Genomic DNA, 27,568 nt, shown 5'->3' with positions numbered 1-27,568 from the left:
ATGTGTCTTCTTGGCAAAGCTCAGACAGAAGACTCAGGACTCGGGATCTCCTTAACATCATTCTGCACATGTAGCTCACTTCATTGTTATTTCTTCCATTTCTCTCTATGTATTTATGGTCTTCTGTGTAATCTAAACCAAATTATTACCCAGAGAAGTTCCTTAATTTTTCAGTTAAATCCATTAAAAAAATAATCTGGAGTTTCTATTGCGGGGCAAAGTACTTAAGATGTAACTGCTGGTCTCAAGAAAGCACAAAAATCATGGGAGATATACTGACCCAGACTGGGCTGATGATTCCAATTAATGTGTCATGGTAGTAAAACCGAGGTACTGCTCTAAAAGCAAGATGAAGTTTTTCGTTGTTGTTTACTTATTTTGAGGCGGATGGAAATGAGAGGACTGTGGGTTAAAGTATTTGCCCCCCAGTGGAGAGATTTTTCCTCCTCTATCTGACCCTCCCTCTTCCTGATTCCCATCATAAGATTCTGATATCTGATTAGAAGTATTCAAATAATTAGAATTGCAGTGTTCTGGACCTAGCAACAAAGCACAAAAGTAATCTTATTTGTAACCGTGTCTGAAGGAAGGGTAAAAAGATGCAGCCATGTGGAATGTAAACAGATGAACTTGCGGAGTATAAGAACCATGTATGTTTTGGTCACTCCTTCCTGGCATGTAGTCAAGCATAAAGCAGGCACTCAATAAATAAGTCTTGGTTCAATAACTGAGCTTTGCCCACGGTCATTATTTTGGTTGCCAAAAATGTTATTTTTCTTACTTCTGTGCTTCAAACTGAGTTGCAAATTATTGAAAAGATGATATAATTATAGCCAAGGCAAGGCTAGGTAACTTTTACTGATCAGGTGAATTTGTCAAGGTCTGCTCTAGCTTTCGACATGGACTTCCCAATTTAGCATAAAAATATTCTTTTATGGTACATGCTATTCTGATTTAAACCTAAGGAAACAAGATTCTGTGTTTTTCTTATTTAAACGATATAATAAATAACTCATAACAAAATTCTCTCTTAATAGCTCCGGTCTCATCACTTTGGGCCAACAGTCTGATCTTCTTCAGAATGAGTACAATTTAATGAGTGAACTCACTATATTCATAGCTTGGTTTCTCAACTCTTCTCTTCTATTTTCATTGCTATTTTAAATTTGCACTTGTAAGATTAATGCCAGTGACAAAAAATTCATTTAAAGTCTTTTTGCAAATACTAGGTCCTCAGAAGACAGCGAAATCTGCATCGCTGCTGTGATGATTTTAATCTTCCAACGAAAGTAATTTATATCCTTTAATTCTAACATTAATGCTAATATTTTTTCCTGGAATATTTTGCATGGGAAATATGACTGCATAGTTCTTGCCAAGCTCAGAAACACCGAGCCTGTGTGAGGAAACGAAAAATTAATAGCAGAGCAAGAGTTCCATGGCAACCGCGTGGCTTCATTACCAGAATCACACGCACAGCTCTGCCTTCATAGTTTCTTACACATTAAATAGCATAACGACACTGCATGGCTCATTTAGTCCCTAATTTTTCACTTGGATAAATTATCTAGATGTTCCAATTCACATGGAACTCGTCCTGGGGAGAAGCAGCACAGCTATTTTAGAGAAAGGACTTATTTCAGATCCTGTATCAAACTGACTTCTTATTCTACAGTGCCTGAAAATATTCCAGTTGTCAATAGAATCAAAAGTCAAATCCGAGGCAAATTAATAATGCGAAGAAGAAAAAAAACTCAAACTAGCCAGACATGGGCGATGCCACACCCTTTTTAAAATTAACTATAAAGCCCCTCTAAATTTTTGCCCATCTTCTCCCTCTGGCAACCCTGTCCCCAACTTCTCATCCCCCTGCTTTCCCTCATCCTGTTAAAGCACAGTATGTCTATATAGTGTAACTCATGAACACTTAACTCTCTTGTGAGATTTAGTTAAATTTACTTATTTTAAACTTTTTCACTACAGTAGCTTTTATTTTTCTTCCATATGCTCTGTGGGGTTACTAGAACATTTTGCAGATACTTTTGATAAGTAATACACGGCTAAAATCATTATTATATATGTCTTACATAGTAAAGAAATACACTTTATATGTCCCATCAGATATAACATATTAAGTAAATGATGTGGAAATGTTTCTACTATAGAATATTTTGGAGGAAATCAGTTAAACTAATATATTTAATAAGTGAAATAAAGAGGCTCCAAGTCTGTTGTAACAAAATGTACCTTTTTTGTTACCCAGATATGTGCAAAGATGCTTTTAAATTATACAATTTGTATACTTGTTGGCATCTGATGCTAGTGTTGTTATTAGGTGGTAAGAAAAAAAAAATCTAACACAAATCTCTCCCTCGACTGATTTGTATAGACATAGATATTAATATATATGCACATATACATTCACATGCATTCACAAAACATAGTAGAGAGTGGGGAGATAGTGGGTTATTTCCCTCTACTCTCATCTACAACTCCGAGCCATCCACTTCTCCAGAGCAAAGACAATACAGAGGCAGCAGGGAGGCCGCCCTGGAAGGTATGTGTGAGCCCACTCTTCTTGGACCTTCTCCACTCTGAGTCATATTTCCCTATGTGGAAAACGCCAGGTAAAAATTACTCAGTGGAGATGTCCATAAATTTTGCAGAAAGGCTGGGAGACATCAGGAGACTGAGTAGTAAAGAAGTTTGTTCCTAGCAGTCAGGGTTGATAATCTGCTGGTTTATTAACTAATGGCCCCTGCACCTTCCATATGTCTTGAGATACCTGAGCCTGAAGGTAACGGAGCAGCGGAGCACCGCAGCGGACAAAGACAGCTCATGGTACGTGCAAGGTAGAGCCGACAGCGGGGAGAGACAAAGCTCCAGCCACGTCACTAGGAGAGGCCCCGAACACTAACGACACGCGGAGACTGATAGAAACACTCTGATACACTCATCTGAGAGAAACAGTCAGGAAAAGACGTAAAAGCAAATTTATGAGCAGAGACCTTGAGATTTTGCATGATGAAGAAAAGAGGAAACAGCTTTATTGTTCATCTGCTTTTCTACTTTTTCAATTTCCTGACAATTCAACAATAATTATAACAAATATGTTGCCCACGGTGTTTAGTATCAATAACATAAAATACTATATATAATATTAAAAATATGATATATAATATAAAATCACTACTTCTTTCTGACGTTTTAGGGGAAAAAAGCAGCCTTAGATGGTATGAAACTGCATGGTCACTGCTATGTTCAAATAAAATTGTATCTTTAAGAGTGAATGGCAAGCCACCTTTGGCCCACAGACTGTTTTGCCTACTTGGATTTACAGGAAACTGAAACAACTTCTAATGGTTCTGATTTATGAATGAATGAGTCCTAAAAATATTATAAAAAAAACTTGTAAATAGACTTTCTTTTCCTATTTCATTGAAATTTTACTTGTGTTTTGTCATTGGAAAACTTGGAATAACATATAATGGGGGTCAGCCCATACACAGGAATGTAATGATTATTCAGCCACAGAAACTGATGGAAACGACTTCTTATTAAGCATCCGTGCTTTCTAGGGCATAACCACTTACAAACCCACTTATAGTTCACTTTTTTTATTTGGTGACTCTCTTCAGATCTTTAGATTCTCAAATAAAACTAAACACAGTTCACTAGACTTTCATATGCAAAGACTAGACTGTTATTGTGTGAAATTTATCACACATTTTTAGATATACATCTTTCCAAACATCTAAAGATTAGATGTAATACACTAGCATTAATTTCAGCCCCAATCTCTTGATCAACTATTTTTACTGATGACTTTTTGGACCAGAAGGTGTCAAGCATTTTTTCTTTGAGCAAAAATGAATAAATCAGAATGGGGTTGGAGCCAATAAAAAATATACACTCATAGAACTAAAATGAAGTAACCCAAACTCCTACTAAGATACCCCACCATATGACAAGATACATGATCAATGCACGGTTCTCACAGATTCAAAAGCAATTCACATGCAGATAAAAAGTAATATTTCCAGCAGCAAATAGAAGTCATCTTCCTAATGATCCTAATACATACCTGACTGAGCCTGATTTTCAGTTCAGAAAAGACAAGCTGTGAATGCTGAAACCGTTAACGTTTTGTCAATTTCTTATGCTTCAAGCCTTTTCACTTAAGCATTTGTGAGTCTAAAAAGCAGAGGTTACTCTGATTTCATACTTACTAAATTAAAGCTTGAGGTACATTTCAAAGCCCCCTCTCGTTTCTACCATAAGTGATTGATGGGAGGCTTTATATGCTGAAAATGATATATAATCTACCTGCTTGAGTTTGTGAGAAACTGTCTTTACCATTGAACAATTACACCTTTCAGGATCGTTACTTCCAAAAGTTGGATTAATTTGACTTTGGCTCAAAGTAAATGACTATTCATATTCCTTGGTCATTAAATAATTGTATTCTGGTAAAATACCTCTACTAGTTAAATGTGCATGATTAGATGTCATTTATATGAAATCAATAAGGAAATCATTATTTTGATTTCTATAATTGAGTTAATAACTTTAACCCAACACCTGAGTGCCTATAATATACAAGGTCCTATGTAAGTACCTGGGAGAAAATACTGTTTATTGATCACTTAGAAAGATAACCTTAGAACACCAAGCCCATGGCTTTCAACTTTTTTCATCTTCTAGTTAGTTGCTCTGTATTCTTACTGGGTGACCGAGGAGACTTCCTGGGCTGGTCATAAACTCTCTCAGGCAAGCTTGCCACGTGGGTCCACACAGCCGAGCTCCCCAGCCCATCCAGGACAATCACATGAGCAACAAGTCAGTTGTTTTGGGGCAAAAGTGATACTGGAGTCTAGACAGATAGTGATCTAGGTTATGCAGTAACAAGCCATTTGAAGAAAGACTTGCTGGAATTTCGTGGCACACATGACTTTAACGGAAGGAGCCAGATAACAAGCCTTTAGTAGTATATATTTAATAGTCGCTTTGGGAGAAATAAAAAGGAATAGAGAGAGCCCAGAAAACTGGTGTGTTGAAGAAAACTTTCACACAACTCAAACAGTTTTAAGTATGACTGAGAAAGACTTGATGCAACAGAATCCCAATTAAATGTCACTACTGTTTACACTGCATTAGGTAATCTTAGAATGAGGCTGGCGCTAAGCCAATCATTTCATTTGAATAAAATGACTCAGGGAAAAGATCAGATGAGCGGTAATGCCCTTAAGTACCAAGAGAAAGGTGTAAGGGTGACAAAGAAAACAATTATAGGTAATATGAAAACTATTTCACCAAGTAAACTGCGGGAGTGATTACTGGAGTATGGAACAGACCAGCAGCCAACAGAATAGAAACGGACTACTAAATTATCAAGAGTATTGTCCTGATTTTTTAAAAAATTAAAAAAACAAAAACAATGTGGGCCTGGACAAAACTGTCCTGTAACTAAGAGCTGATATGACCCTTGTTACCATAACATAAACCCCTGACCCCTGACCCCTAACCCTAACCCCTAACCCTAACCCTAAAATTAAAGAGACTGACAACCCAATGTTGTTCAGGAAGTGATGCAACCGAAAATCTCATACAGTATTGGTTAGAATGTAAATTGGTACAACCACTTTGAAAAAAAAATAGAATTAGCTTTCTACTTAAGAAAATCAAACAAAAATAAAACAGAAAAAAATACCTATTTTGTGAGTAGAAATTGTATTTTTACTCCTAGATGTTTACTTGAGGGGAATGAAAGAATATGTTAACAAAAAGATTGTATAAGAATATGTATAGCAGTTAATTCATAATCATCAAAAATGGAAAAATGAAAAATTGGGCAGGTGGCCATTAACGGAATAATAGAAAAGCAAAAATGTATATTCAGATAATGGAATATTGCTCAGCAACGAAAGGAAACACACTACTGAGACCTGCAACAGCTTGAATGAAGCTCAAAAGCATTATACTGAGCTTAAAAAGCTGTAGAAAAGAGTGCTGGATGATTACACTTATGTAAAACTAGAACACATCTGTCTATGGCAGGGAAACTCTAACGTATAGGGTACGGAAAAAACACAAGGAAACGTTCTGGAGTGAAGGTAACAGTCAATAACTTTACAGGAGTTTGAGTTACAGAGATAAATACATCTGTCAAAAGTCAGCAAATAAACAATTAATGTTTCCCATTCTCACCCCTAGCCTCAGACAACTTCTAGTCTATGATCTATCACCAAAGTTTGCCATTTGGGGACATTTCATATGAATGGAATGTACTATGTTAGTATGCAGTCTTTTACCTCTTTATTTCAAAGATGTTAGCGTCACCATTAACTGTCAATAGCCTCAGAATGAGGGCACTGTTTCTTCATCTTATAGTTTAATTCGTCTAACACAATGCCTGTTACTTAGTGGGTACTCGAAAGCAGAGTTGATGCACAGGTGAAAATCTGCCTCAGGTTATCAAGGGTGGAATAAGCATTCACCTTTCTGATTGAAAAGTGGTACTTCTGGTGCTGGTGAGAACAGTGGCTATATAACCCCTCCAAGAGAGGATAACTTTAATAAAATTTATTGTAGACATACTAGTAATAATCCTGTAAGAAATCTTTCCAAAAGCTTCTAACCACAGGGGCATTTGACTGTTTCTCATGTTCGGTATGTTCTTCTTTTGAAATATGTACATCATTTGTTCCTGTTGAAGATATGCCGCTGGTGTTTCCACACAGCCACTTTCTCTTTTTAACAAAGACTGAACAGGATGGATTTTTCCCTGAGGACCAGCTGCTGCTGTTTGAAGTGTTAACAAGGACGCACTACTTTCACCTAGAGATGATGTCTCGGCATTTTTCTGTTGTGCCTTTTTCCTGGTCTCTCTCTTTCCCATTAATTCAGAGTGCATTTATATCATTCTGTTTGATCCAAATACAATCACATTTTATATATCAAATGCATTCACTGTATTTTATTTCTGATTTCTCATTGATTCTAGTGTCACAATATTTTCACTAAACTATGCCCACCAAATTGGACGATACTGATCATTCACTTGAATACACTGTCAGTGAAGTAGTGTGTACTCTTACACAGTACGGTGTGAGATAACAATTGTGTAGATTACACAATTATACAAGGTATAATTATAACTTCTGTTTGAGTGTGCCACCATCTTTCATTACCATATAGTCCAGTTTGATTTCTGCACCCTCCTTTTCTTTTTATTTCTCTAAGGTTGAGTCTGAGAAGTTGTACGTTAGGTTCCTTTCTACCAAAGAAATTTTCTTATTTTGCCAGGCTTGTTACTTAACTATATTTTTCTGCCTCACTACTCTTAACTGTCCCCTCTGTCCCCAGCCCCATTTCACCCTGCCACGGATGGTTATGTAGCAGATCTTTCTTCTGTTCGTTCATCCAAATTTCATCTTAAAACATCCTTCAACAAACATTCTTTTTTTGAAAAAATTATTTTTTTCTATCAGAAATTTGGATTCTATGGATATATTCCTCTCCTATTTCCTTATAGATCAGTTTATTTACAATACATAAAAGAAACATTTTCTTGCACAACATGAAATATGTTTGCTCTAACATCCTACCACGCAAGGAATAATATTGGATATTTGGATTTATGTAGGAAGAAATAGAGGAACTACAGAATCTTAGACGCTAGACAAGGATGGAACTGAAGATAGCAAGACAACAGGAAGTCTATCCTGGACTGTAAAATGAAATACTTTCTAAGTTACAATCATCTTAATGGGATCATCTCTTTCACCATCAAATGCGAATGACTTTGTGTACAGTGTTGAATGCTTTTGATTGCTCTTGCTTGAGAAAAGAGAAGGGGGAAAAAACTTTCCTTAGAAATCTTTGCAGCAACTTATAAGAAAATAGGGATTATTTTAACCCTTGAAGGAATCTCAGAAAGCATCAAGCTCTAATTATTTAAAGTAAACTCACCAATACAGTAACATTATCTTTCTCAATTTGAGTATCAGGGTATAAGAACCACTAAACTCATCAGATGTCCAACATCTGTTTTCAACAATGACTTCAAGAGAAAATTTATGGAAATCTTGTCTTTTTTACAACAACTTCAAAACATATATTCAGAATATCTCTCAAATTAATGCAACAATGCCCTCAAATGATTTATGTTACTAAGCTTATGATTTTTAGCCTTTGATGTAAGATATTCAATTCCTTCATCAAATGAATATTGAATATTTACTGATTTTCTACCACTGGGTGGTAACTGGAAAAATACTGGTATGATATATGTCCATAATTAAAATATTTAAAACCAAGGGCTGTCTTTATAAAACAAAGCAAACACATTCTTACTGAATTCATTTAAGTCTGCTTTGGGTTTTTGTTATTAGGATGAACTCAAATTACATTAAGTGTTATGTTAAATACTAGGGTAGTTGTTTTTATATGAACTTTCACTTAATGCTCCCAACTAATCTTATGAAACAGTGTTATCACACCCATTCAGAATAGAAAATAGAAGATCTGAGAGTTGACGTAACTTACATACAGTTGACCACATAACTAAGTGGACGATCTGAGTCAAAGCCAATCGTCTTATTCCAAAGCCATGTTCTTTTATTGTCTTATCATGAACAATTTTTACTTAACCTCCCAAAGAAGTCATTATGCTTTAAAAACATGTCCAGTTATCTTTCTCTGCATTATTTTGAGCAATTACACAATTAAAGTGGTAGCAGCACTTCCCAGAGTGTATACCTTTTGGTTTGATGGAGGTTCTAAAACTCTCTCTCCTTAAAATGAAGTCTCCTGATGTTAATTTCCTCATATTTTCTTGCCTCACCTAATTCACTGTGCTGTTTTCAGGATCAAATAAATTAATACATGTTGGAGTTGCTGGAGTAGCAGTGAATTATTCCTGCTCGCCTCCCCAGCTGCTCGGGCCAGTTCAGAAAATAGATATAAAAGGTAAGTACTAAAACACAGATATATTTTTTTTAATAACTGGATTGAAGACCAAAGCTTGGAATTGAAATCAACAAATGTACCTGCTCCCAAATTTGATGTTAATTCCAACTAATGAGCTGATTAGAGCTGGTGATGAACTAAAACATGTGCACGAAGGACACTGCGGCCCGCCACACTCTCTGCCAGACGCAGAAAAGCAGGAGATGGATGAGAAGAGTGTGTTCTTTGGCCAGAAACCAGAAAGGAAGGCATGAGCTCTGGCCCAGCTTCCCAGTCATTTACAGAACATAGGAGAGAAATAAAATGACCCTTTTGGAAGCAAATCAGGTGCCACCAGAAATGCAGTCCAGGCATTGTGGTAGAGATTGCAAATTGTTGCACAGTATCAGTCCTCCTCCTCTTCTATGACAATAATACATGCATACACACATACATGCATACATACTGAGAAAATGACTTCTCTGGCAAAGTGATTAGGTTTGGACAATGGCATAGGAGCAAAGGATATGAGTAACTCTGGATTTTGTCCTTATACTGAAAAGAGTGAGCCCTTCTCCTCCCCCTCCCTTCTGCCCACTCCAATCACGGGCTGGAAGGCGGAAGTGGGACACCTGTGATATTAACAAAAAGGCCAGGATGGACAGGAAGAAGTCTGGGAACCACAGGATCTGAGTATCAGCCCTGGATCATCTGCTCTGCCTCCTATGCTCAGGGTGAAATCATTTGTCACATGAAAGTCGTATATTTTGGAAGTCCTTGTTAGAGCAGCCTAGCAAACAGCCTGACTAATATATATAAGAACGATGACTATCGCTCCAATATTTCAATCAGGTAAGTCACCTGTTCTCCCATGAGCAGGAACCACTGAGATGGCGCTTCCCCCAAAGGAAAAATGCTCTATTATTTAGGATGGATTTTACCTTTAAGTAACAGAAATTTCAACAATTTAATTGTGATTAAGAAGGTTAATAAATTGTATCAATTTTTCCTTCCCAAGTTTGAAAATAATGGATAGAAATAAGGACCCAAGCAAAAGGCTAACAAGATATTATCAGAAGATACAGGTCTTTTGGTTCCTGAACATCCTGGTCCAGGTCCTGGTGGCCCTGTGAAACAACAGGTGTCATCAGAGTGAAATCATGCCTCCTGTGGATGACTGCTTTCTAAGAAAATCATGACTCAGTGGTTGAGCACATGTCCAAATCATTACTCCAAACACACCTAACACGCGAGTACTTCTTCTTTGCTAGAAATGAGTGTGTGAAGGAACTGGAGGAGGCCAGGGAGAGTACGCTAGCAGATATCCTCTGTGTATCTGGAAACAGCCGGTGTCAAGAATAATTCCCTCTTTCCCACTATCTCAAAGCTCTTGTCCTGTTAACTTATCTCTGTAAAATACTGGCCTATAAACAACAGAAATACTGTTGTTGTATGCTGTAGTATTTGAGGAGCCTTTCTTGGACCTTTAAGAGGTCTTTAAATTCATACAAACTACTACTCTGCAGCGTACTACTAAGGGAGAACTGACAGGCAAGATGGATTGTGTCTCCATAAGGCAGAAAAACACATCCAAACAGCTTGTTTACTAAATTGTTTCCATGAACACTTCAAGTCTGAAGATTTTACTTCCAATTTTCCTTTTCCTCTCAAATTGTATCTACCTTTTCTTTCAAATATGTTGCACCCGTGGTTCAGCAAAGACATTAAAAGTGAGCAGGAAAAACAATCTGATCTCAAACAGTAACTGGTGATTTTGGACTCTCATCAACTTGGCTAAGACAGAATTGGGTTTCCCAGAATTCCTTCCCTTCAATGGTTCCGAATCAGAATTGGCCAAAAGAAAAATATATATGAGATGTGGATAGTGGAAATAAAGCGTCATCCGTATTCTCTTGAGGTCCTAGTGATTAGAAGCAGGGAGAGCCAGCTGCAGGTGTAGCGAGTGGGTGGACTTCTGCCCTCAGTCTACCCCAAAGTTAGAGGAAGATGCTGCAGCGTGGTCAGGTTCATGCCAGTCCTCATTCCTCCTGCCTTACATCTAACCCTTCCTCCTGGTGACCACAGCCCCAGGCCCACAACAGACACAGAGACAGCAGCCTTTCTAGACCCCACCATCTGCTTCCCTTCTGGGATTCCACTCAGGCAGGTGGAGATGCCTCACTTCCCAGATTTCTCTGGAAGCTCCTACTTGTCCACATGCTTTGGGGGTTAATAAGGGTTGGCTGGTGACTTTTCTCTGACAATCCAACTCTCCATTCCAGACCATACTTTCCCTCTTCCTCCCTTAATGATGTAAGTTCTAATTACTATAATAAATCAATTATTCTATAGTGTTCATAGTGTTGTTGCCTCTCTGATCAAACATTGAGTGATCCAGGAACCACAGACAAGTCCCAAATTGAATACAAATTCTCTAACATTACTGAATTCTGAGGGAGAAATTCAGTTGAAAGACTAAATCTCTTTGAAAGTTCCATTTCAAAGGAATACACCCCTAAAAGAGTTAATGTCTTAAATCAAAACCTATTGCCCTTGTAAGTTAAGGTCAAGGAAATTAAAGCCCTGAATTCAGACTCTCCAATTGCTTGTTCTTATTCTCAGCTAGAGAGTTTCTTGAATAACTGGGTAGAATTAGGTTTCTCTCGGCAAATGCAAGCCTGGACACCCTTCTTGGAATAACTAGGGTAACCCCAGGGCCTCAGAGAGTCTTTGACCAATCACGCTTCCCGTAAGTCTTGCTGAACAGGAGAACAAATGGGCACTAGAGGACACGTGGAAGTGAGTGTCATTGCCACTTGGTGAGGGCACGAGCAGCACTTTAAAATAAAACTTTGTATTCTGAAATAATTATACATTCACAGGAAACTGTGAATTTAGCACAGAAGGGTCTCATGTAATTTACCCAGTATTCTCTGGTGGTTACATCTTATCTAATATAATAAACTATCAAAATAGGTATTTGACAATGGTACTTTGTGCATATTTATATATATAGAGTTGTGTAATCACCACTGCAATCAAGATACACAACATTCCATCACCGCAAAGATCACCTCAGTGCGAACCCTTTATAGTCACACCACACACACACCCCCTCACCAGGCTTAAACCCTGGCAAACACTAACCGCTTTTCCATCTGGATAATTGTAAGAATGTTTTATCAGTTGAATCATATGATATGTGATCTTTTGAAATTGTTTTTTTTTTTCACCCGGCATGGTGTCTTTGAGGTCCATCCGAGTTTCTGCGCATATCAATAATTTGCTCCTTTTTTATTGCTGAGTACTATTCCATTGTTGGCATGTACACCTTTCTCAATTGGTTTATTTAGTCCATTTGCATTTAATGTAACCATTAAATGCTTAAGCTTACATCTGATGTTTTCTTTTTTGTTTACTCTTTGTTTTGTTTTTCTTTTTTTTTTCTATCTTCCCTTTCTAGCCTTCACATGAATTATTTGAACTTTAAAAAAATTCAATCTTGATTTCTTCTGTTAATGAATGCATTATTTGTAACGCTTTTCTTTAAAGTTTGCTTTACATTTACACTATATACACACAACTTACAAAGCATATTGGTGCTGACATTTTACCAGTTTAAGTATATAGAAATCTTACCTAAGTCCCTTGACCTTCCCCAACTTGTATTGCAATTGTCATAAGTATTTCCCCCACGCATATTTTTTAAAAGTGTGAGAGAAAAAAAGCAGCAGAAATTTAAGGAGGTGTTCATTACAAAGTGAGTGAGAAACCATTTTGCAAAGATTACATCAAATTGTGATGGGTCTTTTAAAACTCTACTTAGCTATGCTAAGGGATTTCAGTTTCTTTGGGTAGTAAATTGTGAAATATTGATTTTGCAGGAGAGAACATGTTAACAGCACTTTGGAGTACATGCAAAAATCAATATTTTACAATAATGAGAGTAATGCTCACATATACCGGAAAGAGGAAAAAAATGTAGGCTGTGGGAAAATTTTAGTTTGAAGTCCCAGAAATAGTAAGTGAAAAGCCTTCTAGAGGAGACAGGGGTGGAAACAGTTCACACAGAGAGGAATCTGAGTGAATAGAGAAAGCAACAGGGTCTTTTCCTAGAACCGGGATCTGGAGTTTAAATATTTGTTATCTGTGAGCTGAAGGTCGGTTTGGGTAGTCAAGATTTTGCTTCTAGCTTTAGAATGATTTCATACCAGGAGGAGCAGCGGGTGTTGCTTCAAGGCTTTGTTGCTGCTCACAGTTCAACGATCACAATTATTCATGAAATGACAAGGTACCACCTAAACAGCATTAAAATTAGTAAATCAGTCTAAATGCTCCTAGAAAACATTGTATTCCATTGTACTTACTGTCATGGTGTTGCACTTTGCTGTGATCAATCTTCTTTATTTGGGTATGGAGTCTACTTGCCTATTGAGAAAAAGTAAATTACACAAGAATCAAGGTATTGTAAGGGTGTCATTCAGAGCTGTCAACATGAGTAACAAATAGAAATATTTACTAAGAAATAATTATTACAAAGTTCATTTTCACAGTAATATCATATAGTCAACAAGAGAGACATTTGTATGCTGGATACTCAATTTTATAATTTTCAAGTAAGTACAGGTTGAATATATTTATAGCATACAAAATAATTCTACAGAAGAGCACAGTGTTATAGATTCCCCAGCATCTGGGGAATATTCATTGTCCACTTAACGTATATTGCATAAGTTTCACAATTTAATATTTCAGTGACTAAAAGATTGGCTTAATGGGATTGTTTACTATATTGAATTAAGCCAGATAACTTAATGATCTTTTTATAGTCCTCAAAATCGAAGAGATTCTTAAGACATAATAGAGATAAATGCAATTAAACAAAAATGCTTTAAAGCTGTTATTCTTAAATTTATTACTTCTATAGCTATAAAAACTCTCTTCATTTAAAAGGCTTTCAAATAAAAGTTATTTAGAGTATAACACATTTTTTCCCTAAATTCTATACCAAGCAATAAAGTAAAAGTACTAAACATGGAAATTAAATGAGACTAATGACATTTATTAGATTAAATATCTAATATCCCAGAAAGTAACGTGACTTCTTCAAAATAATAAAAATGGCAGGCTTGAAAGTAGAGCTTCTGACTTTAACCACAGTGTTCCTTCCATTATGACATCCATCCTGAGAATTAGCCTTCAAAAGAAAGAAAAAATATTTCACCTTGAGATAAAAAAGAGAAGAATATGGGTAAAGAGACACAGAAATGTTGATGTTGGGAATAAGCAATTTCAGTTAACTGAGTTTTGCAGACCTGAATTGTTTTTAGTAAAACAGAAGCTAAGATCCCCTGAAAATAGGTCTTGTAAAAAGTGAAATGTTTTGTAAAAATGGTCATAATTTTAGTAGGGAGAGAACTGGAGATGAATGATACGTATGTCAGCACTGAGTCCTTTGTAACTAACCTCGATCCAAACAGAAAACAAATGGTAATTCTAAATTCTAGTTTTGTCTGCAAATCTGATTACATGTAAACAAAAGGGAACTTAAGGTTACAACGTATGATCAAGTGGAATTGCAAAAAAGCCAGAGGGCTAAATGTAGGGTGAGGCTATGTGACTTGATCTATTAAAGCGTAATATAGTTGCTATAAAAATAAAAGACGATATGGAAAAAAGCAGACATTCATAGCCAGAATTAAAAATTAGAAACTTAAGATGTGGTGGATAGATAGATACACACACTAGATAGATAGATAGATAGATAGATAGATGAATATTATTAAGCCATGAGGAGGAAGAACAGCCTGCCATTTGCAACATGGGTGGACCTTGAGCACACTATGCTAAATGAGATAAGTCAGACATAGAAAGACAAGTACTGTATGATATCACTATACGTGGAATCTAAAAAAGCCAAACTCATAAAATCACACAGTAAAATGATGGTGGGGGTTGGCATGGAGGAAAACAGCCATTGTTTAAGGGGACCAACCTGCAAAGAGTACATAAGCCCTAGAGATCTAATGCACACCTTGGTGAATATAGACAACAATATATTATAATCATCTAACTTGCTAAGAGACTAGAACTTAATTATTCCAATCACTGCAAAGAAATAGTTATGTAATGTATCTAACACAGATGCTAATTATTGCTGCAATGCAACCATATTATAGTACATAAACATATCAGATTAACCTGCTGAACACCTTAAATTTACACAATGTTATGTGTCAAATACATTTCAATCAAAAAGACAGTTTTACCCAGTGTGTAATGCATATGTGTGGAGAAGTATTTAAGAACACTTGTAATAAAGATGTTTCTAAAAAGTTGAAAAAGAAAGGAAATTAGAAGCCTAATTTTAGATTCTAGGTTTGGAGTATTAAAAGTAAATAATTTCCAGTTGTTAACAATGTATGATAGATTCATCCTAAAGGATGACAAACCCAGGATGTAGAATAAGATGACTGGTTGTTGGTAAAGCAAGAAACAGAGAGGAAAAAGAGTGAACATATTTTGAATCAGTATTAACGACAGTTATTTTATAAGGACCACTGTGAACTAGATGCTGAAGCCCTCAAGAAAGTTAGAAACCCCGTATATTTGCTTGATGTTTGGGAGCGGGGACGTGGGTAAGTGTAATCACTTCCAAAGGCAGAAGGATAGAGTATTAACAGCAGCTGAATGATTACTTGGGATCCACAATGAATAGCAGAGAGAATGCAACTTCTGCTTCTAAATCCCCAAGTACAAGAGAGAAAAAAGAAGCAGCAGGTCCACTGAAGAGAGCTCAAGCCACAAGTCATACAAAAGGTTTAAGAATAGAAATAACAATTCAGGAAAAACAAAATCCATACTGGGATGCTTGTTGGGGACATTATACTTTCCACAGAGTGCAATGACAGTAAGGAGCGCCAAGGCAAACAAAAGGGGAAAACCCAGGAGGCGCGGGCTCAGACAAAGACGTCTCAACTGTGAGTAACTAGCAGCAAAGACACTGTCTAGGCTCCTAAGAACAAGAGGGAAACAAACGCCCTCTTACCCATTCATACAACCTGCCATGATCGCTGTCAACTGCACACTCCCTAAGTGCACGCTGAGCAGGCTGAAACTGGAATTTGGGTGCAACCAAGGGAACAATATAATAATCATTTCTTTTCAATCTCCTTTTTATTTAAGTTAATGACTGTTCATATTTAAAAAAATAATAAAGACCTCAAGAAAGGAGATGACTCCAAGTTCCACTTAAGACAATAAATGGATAAGGTTTTAAACGTTAATAAAACATGTTGTGTAAAATACTAACTGAAATCAAGAGAACAAGTGTCACATCACATCTTTCATGATCAGACCCAGCAAGGAGCACCGAGTTCAGTTCTGGGCAGCTCATGTAATATCTGCTTTATGTGTCCAGGCTGATGAAGGATCTGAAAACCTTATTTAAGAGGCAGATAGGAGAAAAAAAGAAGAAGCAGAAGAAGGACAAGAAGGAAAAAGAGAAGAAGAAAGGGAGAAGAAGGCGGGAGATTTAAAAACACTGAGCACGTTTACCCCAGAAATTAAAATTAAAGCTTTAGGAGAAGATATTGACTTCCTTCATTAACTAGGAGAATTTTTCAGGCTTTTTTTTTTTTTTCAGGCTTTTTCAGTATCATTTAAGGGATGACAGAACAGGTTGAAGATCTACTTGGATGCTCTTTAGGTTAAATTATGCAAATATTTTCAAAACAATAAGGTGTGTAAAACAGACTCCCTGAAACTCAAGGAAAATAACTTGTCAGGATCATGAAGAAATCAGAATTATTGTAGTCAATGGTGGTATTTTAGAACTTAAATCACTAATAATCTCTATTCTAAATTTTTAAAAATAGTTCATTCTGTATTTGCGTAAAAAGTGATCTTTTGCAATACAAGTTTTTTTTATTACTTTCTCTCATTCATACACTTGGACCTGGATTATGCAAATAGAATGCCCAATGTTGAACTATTTATACCCAGCCAAGCTGTACTGTGCATACTGTGGGAAAATCTCAAATAATTCTAAAAGGCATCCATTTCTTCCTATAAATACAAAATCAAAATTTGTTTTCTTATCTAAAACAATTTAAAATAGGGACTTACTACTTACACGAGTCACTATTAAGTCAAAGTGTGTTTATTTTCCCACATATTAAAATAATGCAGCAAAATATACAACTTTCTAAGTCCCTGAAGATCATTATCACATCAAAATGTTTAATTATATAATGACTTTGTTTCCAATTCCTTTTCTTGCTTTAATCCATCTATCTTACACTGATGGTCTCAAGGTCCCCTAAGAATTTTCCTCCCAGACAAACCTGCTTCTGAATCCCTTTTCTATAGCTCTGTCCAAAGGACCACTGTTGGATATTCTTGAAGAAAATAAAGAGGTCACAAGTAGTGACCATTTATTCTTTTGGTAAAGTTTTGCTTTAGGATCTGACCCTCTTCTTCTCTATTCAGCTCTGGGAGTGTTTAGGATCAAATAACCTCCCCTACTCTCCACAGGGACAAAATATGACCCAGGGTAAAAAGTTAGGTTGCTCCAACCACTTGGTCAGAGCAGAGTAGAAAGTGGATGATATAAAGACTCTGTTGGTACCATATGAGCCACACCAGCCACACCTACCCCATGTGTCAGAGCCCTAACTAGAAGAAGGCTGTAAATCTCAAACATTTTTAATTGTCTGACTTTGATACCATGTGGAGAGAGCCTATTTGGGAATGAAACAAACAAGGACAAAAGAAGGAACCGGAGAGCTAGAGAAGTAAGACATAGACCTGAAGACATCACTGATTTCCTTGATGCCAACAGGTGTTACGTCAGGATCAGCCCCCTCGAACCAACCACTAGTGTGAGCCAAGAGTTAACTTCTTGCTTAAGCCGTTTGAGTTGTGTTATAGTCACTTACAATTGAAAAGCCTTGACTAATGTACCCCCTATACCCTTTTCCCCTTAGACCTAGAACCCAGAGGAAGCACTCTGCCATCCTCTGGGTCAGATTAGTTCTAATCGATCCCTAACTTCCTCCACCTTTCCTAACCCAGCAGAACCAAAAATGCATCCCATGTAAAAGGTGTTTCCCCAAATCTTAAGGTCACGTTGCTTTCTGTTGACACATGATTTTCCAAGGCAAGGCCTCAGATGAGAAGAGAGAAAGGAGAACATGGTAAAAAAATCGTATTTCCTTTTCTTCTATAGTGTAGAGTGATACTCACTTTTAACACTCTACACAAATTGATTACAAAACTAGATTTAAAACTTCTAGTATCCTTGCTTAATTTTGTGTATCTTCAGAGAATTTTTCCCCCTGTATTATACTTTTGTGTGGTCTTGACAGTCTCCAGAAAACCTCCCTGGTTAACCCAAGTTAGGATATGGGTGTAGAATGTGATCAAACATTAGACTCCCAGAACCTGACAATTCAAGTCTGTGGGCTTTTTTGTTTTGTTTTGTTTTTGCCATGCACTTCCAACCAAGTGAATGGGTTATTTCTCAAAGGGAACATAAACATCCAACTAATTTTTTAAAACAATTTTTAATTAATCTTTTTTGGGGGAGGAGATAAATACGTTTATTCATCTATTTATTTGATGGAAGTGCTGGGGCTTGAACCCAGGACCTCGTGCATGCTAGGCATGAACTCTACCACTGAGCTACCCTCCAACCAATTTTTGCATTTCAAACACATGCATTTGTTTCAGTGTTCTATGGTTAATTCTGTCACCATCCTTTATTTATCAGCTTAACTACCCTCCCTGACTGGTGGTGTCTGCCTCACACCAGGGAGGAGCATAAAGTTAGTGTGAGAAGAGAGTACACAGCAAGCGCCTCCAAGCCACCCCAACTAGCACTAAAGTGCTTCTCTTCCCCATGATTCATAAACAGGTAGCTCACAGTGGGTCACACAGAGATACAGCAGAGACAAAATGTTCCTTCAACATAAACTAGTTTCACGATGGCAGTAACACCTAATTTGAACTTGCCCACTCTGTGTACCTTGGACGGTTTGGTATGTAGATAAGTTAGCAAGTGAAGTAGCACTGCGTGTTCACAGCTGAATTGATCATTTTCGTAACGGGTAATGTCTCTCTCTCACCTCCATGTCTATTCCCTGGCTATCAGGTTTAGTAACTGACATCAAGCTATTTGATTTCACATTGAGAGACTCATACAAATGTGAGGACAAAAGAGGGGTGACAGTTTCACATAAAAAAGCCAGGTATTGTTTATTAAAGTCGCTAAAGATAATTTTATCACTGGCAAATTAAGTGTTTTTTCATAAACGAGCATCCTCCATTCTTTCTACCTACATTATCTTTACTAGCTATGTAATCACATATTTAAAATCTTTTCTTATTGTTGCCAGTTCATAAAATGATGAAATCCTTATTTGAATAATTTCCACCTATGAAAACTTCATTAATCATCCAAAAGCCAGCTCAAAAACACATCTTTTGGAAAGTATTACTTGTTTCATATAGTTTATGCTAATTTTTCATCCATTTGGCCTCTATAATTTATCATTAATTTAAATGTTACGATGCTAATTACATATTTCATATATATTTGATCAAATACTAACCTATAGGCTCCTTGAAGGAAGGGATTCCTGTGTATTCTATTTTTTACATCTGCATTTTAAGTATTAAGCATGGAACCTAGTAAGCTACTTACCCATGGAAGTATGTAAGCATCGATGAAGTATTTGTAACTTAAGTGTTGAGGCATGTTTCATTTTGGGAGCATTTGAACACTTTTGGAGGAGCCTGAACTTATTTAGAAAGCAATTTTACACTCTCAAATTAGGGATTTTGCCTATATCGACAGGAAGAATGATTTATAGACACACAGATGAATATAAAGGCAAAGCCACATGTTGCCACACCTACCCACACAAAGTAAAATTTGCCATTGTCCATACATCTGAAGAAGCCATCCTTCTGGCCCTTCTGTAAAATAGGTTTAAAGATAATGACAAGTTAGATAAAAAGGCAATTCTAAATAAAAGGGATAAAGAGCAAGGAAATAAGTAGAATGTAAAATAAGGAAGTAACAGGAGACTTCAGCTTTTTTGTTGCTGAGATTTTTGTGGGTCAGAGGGATAGTAACAAATGAAATTAAAGTGTACCAGTAAAATCGCAATTTGTAAATCTCTCTCACTATCAGTTTCTTCCCAAAAAGTACAGTGACAATAACAACAACTTCGTAGGATGACTCTGGGGTGTACACACATGTCCACATACACATATTTATCAATATGTAGTATTATCACAGTGATTGAAGTTATCAAGTAGTAACAGCCCACAAAAAGACAACAAATAATTCAGGTAACTAGCAAGCATGTCCCATTCAGGAGGAAAAGCTACACTCCTGATTACTGTGTCTTTCCCGGTAACACTTCCCACACATGTGGAACTTGAAGGGGACTGGGAAATAGCCGCACTGCTCTCCGAACATTTTTGAACATCCTCATTGTCAAACCAAACATCCTAAAGTCAACAAAAGCTGCTGAGGGTCTCTGAGGCATTGGTTCTCTGAAATACCTTGGTAATGGAGGGAGCTCCTGGGGAACATAGTAAGCTCCCGAGTAACAGGATTACAGTATTGAAGTATCATGTTTATATGATGCAATATTGTAATTCTAGGCCCTTCCTAAAGGGTTTTCTCCTTTATTGCCCATCGTTTTAAAATAATAATGCCCTTGCCATCTGCAATGATGTCAGATTATACAGCTGTCACTCATAATTATTTGAGTGCAACTTAAATCCTGAGACACTTAAAATAAATATCCTCCTTTTTATAAAAATCAGTTGTAATTCTTAGTGGTTCTAGATGCTCCTGAGGAACATAACACACAGATATTATTTCCTGAGACTTATCTGGCCATGCATTCGACATAGCATTACATCAAATTTGATTTACATAGATACTTAAGTTGATTTCCTAAGCCTAATTAAGAATGATTTTTATGATGATCTTTTAAGAGGTCACTGCATTTAAAAATATTCCTTGGGGGATTACCAGATATTTAGTGTTCAAGTACTCGGAAAAAAACATCATCAACAGCTTCAAGACATTAAACTAGCCTGTTTACCTCACAGTAATAGCAGTGGGAGGAAAATCCAGTTATCAGGTGTACCAGTTTTCAAGTCCTGCGTTTTCCCTTTAGCTCAGCGTGCCAAAATGACACTCCTTTTATTATGAACGATTACAACAGGCTACTTCAAGAAATGAGTTTTTAACACTTACATGACCCAAGATGCACTGATGCAAAGAATCTTATTATGATTGGGGAAGAAAAATTTTGGTTCTCACATGTCCATTTCCTCTACTGTTCACAACAAGGTTATTATTGTGAAACTTAATGACCTGTTCACAGTGAAACACCAACAAAATACCTATATTTTCTTATATAAAGCAAGTTACTTAAAAGTATGCTTTATGACATTTTGTTATTTTCTTTTTTTTTTTTTGTATTTTTATGTTTTGGTGCATACAAAGGAGTTACTTCTGGGTTAGGAGGTAAGAAATAAAAATGGATAAAGTTGCACCTAGGACAATGGATGAGAAGATAATGTTTTATCTTTATAAATGTTTCTAAATTATAATGTTATAATGATTAGAAAATATTCTAAGAAAAAAACACAAAAAGTTTTGGCTAAAATATGTATCCAAGTCCCTTCTCACTTTCTCTTTCTCTCCATATAGACACACACACACACACACACACACACACACACACACACACATTCCAGTGATTTTAACATTCAGATGGACATATATAGCCTCCAGTGTATGTGTGATATAATATGGTTCATAGCCTTTTTACATCAGAATCATGGATGAATAAATGAAAAGGGGTTGGAAAATCAGACCTCACCATTACCCCTAAGAGTGGTAACCATCCTGCACTGGTTTGCCACCATTTAAAGGAACCAACAAGTCGGAAGGGAACCACAGTGACGTCAAATACATATAAACACATAATTAAGGGGAGGAAGAAGCTAGAGGGAAGAACAGAACATATGCTTATACAATAGAGGTGGTGGATGAGAAAAATGACAACATCAAAGAAATTATAAAAGCCCTCAGGGAGATGCATTCAAAGTATCTAAACAATATGATGAAATTTAATATAAAAAAAACTCTTCAGATTAATTGAGAGAATAGTCACTGTTAAGATACTAAGCAGAGGCTTAGATAAACAGAAGAAATAGCTAAAAATACGGAACCAAAATTGTGAAGAAGGAAATCATGATGAATTTTTTTTTTTAAAAAAACCTTGAGAGATACATACAGGTATTGTAATATATAAATTTTAAAAATTCAAAAAGAAAAACATCAGAACTTTATACATAATCTTCTAAGCCTAAAAAGAGAAAGAACGGTTTATTCACAAGGAAAAACAATGTGACTGCAACACAGGGAAGATCATCTACAAGGAGGTTAGTCCTGAAACTCAAGGATGCTCAGCTAAGCTCACATCCCACTGACAGTTTATAGTTTGTAAGAAAGATTATTATAAGATTCAAGGATTCAGAGAATATATCACCTACATATCTTATCTGAGAAGTATCAGGAAAAACCTAACCTAACACCTGCTAGTCAGAACTGAAAATTTCATCATAGGAAAAGAAAGGAAGGAAAAACGCTATGAAAAATGAATCTTGAAATTATTCACAAGTATACTTACGTTTCTACTCTAAATCTATAACACAGAATTGAATCAAAAAATATAATCATAAACTCTCTGGACGTGTATCTTACACTTTAAATATTTTTAATAAGAACCATTTACATGCAGAATCTAAAACAGATCCAGAATTAAATATACTATCCTCTCCCAGCCAAATCTAAGGACTGTACTGGCTGAGAGAGAAGTTTGAGAGTTGAAAAGAAAATAGGAAAATAAAGCTCTCCCAGAAGTGCCATTTTATTGGAGAGAGAAATGAAGAGGATTTTTTTTAACTGTCTATCTAGATGGGGGGAATTTTTTATCACTCATTCATATAACTATAGAGAAATATGTTTAATTTTGAGCCTCAGGAAAGATAAAAGTTATAACTAAAGACCTGGAAAACAGTAACAGAATTAACAGATGAACAAGAGAAATAGGGGAATAAATGTCATCATGATTAAACTAACATATAAGGAAAATAAAAATAAATAAATACATCAAGGGAAAACCATAAAGTAAAATAAATAATTCGAAAGTTAGGTCATGAAAGTATATTCAAGTGTCCATTACAAATGTTAACAACAATGTCCAATTACAACAAAGACATTGTATATGCTAAACAAAATTGGGTATAGAAACATACTTTTAAAGAGTAAAAATTGAGAGACGAGAGAGAGATGAAGGGGTACAAAAAAGTTATCAGGAAAACACAAATAAACATAGCAGTACTATATTTTTTCTAACATTAATATCAGAAAATGAAAAGAGAAAAAACATGGGCATAAATATATACAAAATACTATGAAACAAAAATACTGGCGTTTAAACAGTTTAGAAATGCAAGAGAAACAATAAAGAAATGGCTGTTTAAAATTTAATACCCCTACATTCACATAGAAGGATTCCTCTCTGATGGCCAAGAGCTAGAACTACTTTGTGGAACCATCTTATTTCATTAAAATAACCAGAGGATGCACTTGCCAAGAAAAAACATGAAATGAAATGAATGGCCAAACGAGCAATGCGGCCACTTGGAGCAACATTCTTACAGGACTCAGGAACCCAAATACCAAATTAAGGACAGAGAACTGGGCGAATGTCACTAGAAAAAGTTTCTCCTAGCCTCACATACTGTAAAAGCAGCACATATTGACATATTTGTTCTGTAACTAGTCATAGCACAGAAAAATAAGGCAACACAAAGATAAAGCTACCTTTTGTAAAACAGGATGGATACTTGTGTATGTGTTTGTGTTTCTCTGTGTGAGTGTGAAGGAATGAGGCTGGATGAAGCTTCTTTTATACTTGTAACTAGAGAAAGTTTTAAGATTTTCCCCAAAATGGAACACAAATACTGACTTTGTGCTAAGCAAAAAGAATAATCCTTTATCATTTTCTCTGTGTTCATTATTACATAAGACATATTTAATATGAAGGTGTTTACTATATATAAAAAACATGGAAAAAACAGCATAAGTTTATGTAGTATACAGGAATAAATTAAACGAAATGACAGAAATTAATAAAATGAAAGATACATAAAGAATAGAGCACTGAATAGATAAATATAAAGCAGATTATTTGAGAATACACAGAAGCTAATCTCATGAGATTGTTAAAGCAAAACATTTATTAAAATGAAGAAAATCAAGAATGCAAAAGACACACAGTCATAGACAGATAAAAGATGAAAATGATAATTCTACATGTAATACATTTGGAATGTTAAAGGAAATGCATGATTTAAAATTATAATTTAAAAATAACACCAGAAGACAGATTTCATTTAAATAGAACAATTTCCTTAGAAAAGACTGGAGCCATTTTTAAAAAGTTAACAGAACTGATGATTCCACAGGCTAATTCTGTCTAATATCTAAAGATATATAAAACTATTCTAGGTACAAGAACCATGAACCCTCCACAACTCACTTGTGATGCTGTCTTATATACCCAAATTTGATGAATACAATTAAAGAAAAATGACTACAGCCAGTATCATTTATTTGTGCAAAAATTATAAGTGCAGCAAAGGTATATTATCAAAAAACAAGTCATTATGTTCAGTAATTCGATAAGCGGGGCACCGGGCAGACGGGTGGAGGAGAGGGAGTAGGGTCTGGAAGATGGTGCTGTGCCCACCTCCAGCATAAAGGGACTTTACTTCTAAATGAGTGCCAGCAAAAAAAACAAAAACAAATAAACAAACAAACAAAAAAAAACACCGTTAAACCCTATAGCCACGACTGCCCGGTCCCGAAAGGGACTTAACCAGACATGACCAATCTTCACTATATAACAAGAAACATCGCAGTTAGACCCACGCAATGGCTTTTTCTGTGTGCACCATGGGTAAGGACATGCGCAAAGGGGCCAAACATGACTAAGCACTCCGGGGACAAGAGCCCTCAATTAACCAAGAGACCCCCTCTAAGCGAGGGTCTAAGACAAAGGGGAGACAAAGACCACCGCTTTTTCCTCTCTTGGATCAGACCACCTCCCATTCTTGGGGACGTACTTTTCCTTTCCTTTTAAATAAATCTTTGAAATCTTATGCTACACAACGCACCACCTCCCAACTGCGACCTTGTCTTCCGGGTATGACAAGAACCGGGGTCTTTACCTGTTGGGGTAACAACTGCAGGAAATGCGCGCCCGCGCTCACGCACCGGGTGAATCTGCAGGAAGTCAACGCACTTCACCGAAACGCCATTCTGGAATTAGGCCCTCACAGCTTTCGCTCCTTTATTAACTTTATCCTCTCAATATTGATCAGTAGGCTATAAAACAACTGTATCCTCCAGAGGGTTCTGCAAAAAAAGCCACAAATGAAGTGGCACAGATGTCAGACACTCACTTTTCAGTTGGCAAAGTTCCAACGTTCAAAGTTCTGAATTTCACTGTGCATAGTATACCAGACTGCGAGTGAAAATGTGAGTGTAGCCAGATTTCGTAAGACTGCAAGACACTTCCGAATTATTGAAAAATTGTGGACCACGTCACCCGGGAGGTTCTTTTCGTGGCTTCTGAGGCCCCTGCAGAGGATGCTATGAGAGCACACAGGCTCCTCACCAAAATGAAGATTTACGACCTACCTTCTCCTCCTCCCAGGGCCCTGCTCAAAGCATAGTCGTCCCTCCGGCCCCGCAGGGGATTGGCCCAGGAACCCCGGCCCGGCCCGGCGTCCAGCGCCTACGGACGCTCAAACCCCTTAAGTAAAACAGCGCTTTACGGCGGCCCTTCGTATCCACCGACTCCACATCCACAGATTCAACAGACCGCGGAGCCGACAGTTTGTTGAATCTGCGGATGCAAACCTGCCGACAGGGAAGACGAGGGTAATGCCTTTTCCCAATGATCCACCAAATCCACTGACCCATGGGTTACAGACGTTCAGCCTTACGCCCAACTTTGGGACAATTGTGCAGAGTCTCCCCCGAACTTTGGAACTTCGTGAGGCCTCTGTTGAGTCTGTGTTGCAGCTCTACTTCTGCCCGATCCCTTTCCCCTTCCTCCCGCAGGCGTTAATTTCAACGCACTCGCTAATAAATCTCCCGCACGCTTATCTCAGTCTCAGAGTTGGCTTTCCTGGGAACCACGTCTGCAGGCAGCGAGTTCCAGGAGGGGCTTTCATACACAGAGTCTGGAGTGGGATTTTGCAGCTGGCAGAAAAGACCCTGCGACCTGTGACTGACGGTAGGAGCACGAAGAGCATCTGGCCATAGGTAGCAATGCAGTTTTTTAACTTTTCGTAGTTGGTGGACTGTGATGGTAGTTAACCTGCATTGGCAGAGTGGTATGTCACACATCTGAGAAAGAAGGGGGAAATATTAGCTATATATTACATGGAACTAGGTGCCTAATGCATAGTTTGCTTAAACTCGGGAAAAGATTATTAAAACCTAAACTCGATTAACTGAAAATAAAGACTAATTGTGAGAACCAGGACTTCTTGGGGGCACATATTTCCTGCCTTAGAGGCCAGAGAAAGCTAAGGCCCAGGGAACCACTCCCACGGTTTAAATGGAAGAATATTTAAACCTCTGCCTAAGGCAGGACTCCTATTCCAAACCAGAGCCTGGTTGGGGAAAATAGCATTCTGATCTATTGAATGAGTACGTCAGGATTGCGATGCTCAAGAATTCTAAGTTGTCGACATTCACTGGACCGCCCGAGCCTGCAGAAATTGCCTACTCCTTCACATTCACCCATATCTGAAGAGGATGCAGAGGCCTCTCCTTGCAAAATCTAAGTCAATGACTAATACTTACAACTCAGCTGACAACTAAGGTTAAGTCACAACATCCAGACGTAGGCATATTAGGGACAGTGATTTATTTATCTGACAGGATTAGATACATTTTCCTGGTATGGGATTTCCTTTATTCCCTGACTTGTCTCAGTGTCTTTGTAAGGTATTGTATCCCCAAATAGATAAAAAAAATACACGGATTAGGCAACCAAAATGAAATAGCAGCAGTGGTCTTGCCTACCATCATTCCCAGGGATCCACTTGGGGAGCTTTTGCCTTGAACCTACACCTTTGGACTCTATGAGTTTAGAGATTCTCATTTCCAGTGAAAGAATTACACTGTGAAAGATACGAAAACTCCCTATTGAAGTATTGGCTAAAGAGCCTTCCTGGGCATTTTAGACTGCGTGTCCCACAAGAAGAACAGGCAAGAAGAGGAGCTGCCATCTTGGAAAAAGTCATCACCTCAGTCTCTAGGGGGAGATAAGGGATTTCTTAAACAATGGGGCAATATGTGTGGCAAAACGTTCGCTAAATGACCCATCTACTTGAGTGCTTCTTTGTATTATCTTACCTAATTTTGATAATAAATGGACAAGTACAGCACAATGGCTTGAGAGAGTCATGAGGACCAGGAGTTCAGACATCTCAGTAATGA

At 37.1% G+C, this 27,568-nt stretch overlaps 1 long non-coding RNA gene across 2 annotated transcripts in view; it reads right to left on the bottom strand.

Moving 5' to 3' along the window:
- The window catches only part of LOC116659330, a 103,581-nt gene extending 77,730 nt beyond the window's left edge, over positions 1–25,851 (bottom strand). Inside the window, exons 1-3 of one of the 2 annotated variants that reach the window (XR_004314651.1) lie at positions 25,754–25,842; positions 25,282–25,468; positions 13,317–13,377 (exon numbers count right to left, since the gene is read on the bottom strand). This is a non-coding gene — a long non-coding RNA (uncharacterized LOC116659330). Of the gene's footprint in view, positions 1–13,316; positions 13,378–25,281; positions 25,469–25,753 lie in introns of both variants that reach the window. The other variant, XR_004314650.1, reaches the window with a different exon arrangement.
- Between the last annotated feature and the right edge of the window lie 1,717 nt (positions 25,852–27,568).

The sequence above is a fragment of the Camelus ferus genome, chromosome 23 (genome assembly GCF_009834535.1).
Source record: "Camelus ferus isolate YT-003-E chromosome 23, BCGSAC_Cfer_1.0, whole genome shotgun sequence".
NCBI lineage: Eukaryota > Metazoa > Chordata > Mammalia > Artiodactyla > Camelidae > Camelus > Camelus ferus.
This window is presented reverse-complemented; position numbering and strand designations above follow the sequence as displayed.